The sequence below is a fragment of the Cynara cardunculus genome (genome assembly GCF_001531365.2).
Source record: "Cynara cardunculus var. scolymus isolate 2C chromosome LG 17, CcrdV1, whole genome shotgun sequence".
NCBI classification, from domain to species: Eukaryota; Viridiplantae; Streptophyta; class Magnoliopsida; order Asterales; family Asteraceae; genus Cynara; species Cynara cardunculus.
In genome coordinates this window covers 22,567,438-22,569,632 of record NC_037544.1, presented here as the reverse complement: position 1 = coordinate 22,569,632, position 2,195 = coordinate 22,567,438, and positions in this window count along the sequence as shown.

Here is a 2,195-nt window from a genome sequence, read left to right as displayed (position 1 = left end):
ACATTCTATCCAACTAGTCGTATTAACAACTAGTTAGACTAACTATGACCCATTTAGTGTCATTTTGACCCAATTAGACTCGTTACGAAGAAAGGTGTGATAACCAGATCCTGGTTATTACCTAAGTTAAAGTTATACATGAATATTTGACTAAATGATTTTCGTGATAGCATGATAATTTGTTACGTGCCGGTATGTAAAATGATATTTGGATATATATATATATATATATGTTTAAGAACATATATATATATATATGTTTAAGAACATATATATATATATTAATGTGAAAATGGATGAATGTGCAAGGTGTGTGTATGTGTGCATGTATACGTGCATGCAAGAGGTGGCAAAAGAGGGGGAAGGCGGTAGCCGACCTTTCCCCATTTGGTAAGTATAAAAGGGGGGTTACCCCTTTCATTTGGCCTTTTCTTGTCACTTTGAGCGAATTTGAGAGGGAGTTAGAAAGAGTTGTCCGGATTGCATATTAGAGGGTGATTTCAAGTTGATTTCAAGCTATTTTTAAGAATTCAGTTTTAAAAGGTTGATTGCAAGCCTTTTGTGTTCAAAAGCTTTAAAAAGGTAAGTGGTTTCTAAACCTTTTTGTATTAAAATCCTACTGGTTTCAGTTACATGCTTCATATTATTCATATTTRAAGAGAGCATGTTTATTTTTGTTCTAAGTGTTATCCRGACAAAGCTTGACCGGATAAGGGTGTAAACCGGACAAGCCTTGTACGGGGTATTGTCCGGATTGTTTTTAAACCGGTTAAGCTTTAAGCGGTTTAGTGACCGGATTAGTATAAACCGGACAAGCCGTGAGCGGTTTGTTGTCCGGAGTTGGTTAAACCGGTTGAGGGTTGAACGGTTTATCTTTAAACCGGATGAGAGTTGAACGGACTAGTGTCCGGATTTGTTATCCGGACAAACTTGAAATTGTTCTAAGTGTTTAACCGATTAGCAAGTGTGTGGTATGATTGACCGGATTAGATATTCGATTGAAGTGTGAAATTATTTTAAGTATGGTATGTTGACCGGATTAGATATCCGGACAACAAAACGGATTTTATTCCAAGTGTAATACGGATGAGGCTTAATTGGATTGTTGACCGGACTTGTTATCCGGATGAGTGTTGACCGGATTTGGTTGATCGGACTTGTTATCCGGATGAGTGTTGGCCGGATTTGGTTGACCGGACTTGTTATCCGGATGAGTGTTGACCGGATTTGGTTGACCGGACTTGTTATCCGGATGAGTGTTGACCGGATTTGATTGATCGGACTTGTTGATCAAATTTGAAATGATATTTTATGGCTTGATGAAAATTGTTATTTTTTCATAAAATGAAGTTTTGATATAAATGTTTTTGATCTGAAAATGTTTCCAAGGACTGCGGTCTATTTGGAATTATTTTATAAATGTTTTGAAGAAATAAGGGAGGCATATCAAGGAGAGGTGTCCATTTGTTATAAGGGTGGCATATCAAGGAGAGGTGTCCATTTGTTATAAGGGTGGCATATCAAGGAGAGGTGTCCATTGGATATAAGGGTGGCATTGTCTGTGTGTGTGGTTTATATAACTTTTTCTATTATATCCTTTGAGACTACCTAGATCTAGAATCTTTATTTCTTTGTGATTTAAGGATTTAGGATCAAGGTTCTTATTTGGAAATCATAGATTGGATGTTATTGTGGAGAAAAGATCTATTTTTGCCTGAAACTTTGTTAAACCTCGTTATTGAGAAAAAAAGGTTTAAAAAGTGGCATTGTATGGAACCTGATTGGTTCAAAAGGTATGAGATTTGAATAAGCTAATTGATAGCTTGAATTTGAGAAATGACTTGGTATTTGGTATTATGGATTCATATAATTGTTATTTTTATGAATACTTGATTTTTGTAAAGGTTTTGGTGATCCTTCACCCTGCAATGACATGAATAGGGTATCTCACTAGACTTTTAAAGCCTAACCCTCGTTTTTGTGATTTTAAATATGTGTTGCAGGTTGGGTGGAAGGTAAAGGAAAGGAAAAGATTTAGGGCTTTTCTTAAGTGCATTTTGGTTGAAGATTTGCTTTTGATGCATAGCTCTGATGATTAGTACAAGATTGTATTTTGAATTTTTGGACCTTGTGTTTGGTCATAATAGATTTCTTGTACTAGTGGACCCGAATGTATATGAATATGTATTTCTTTG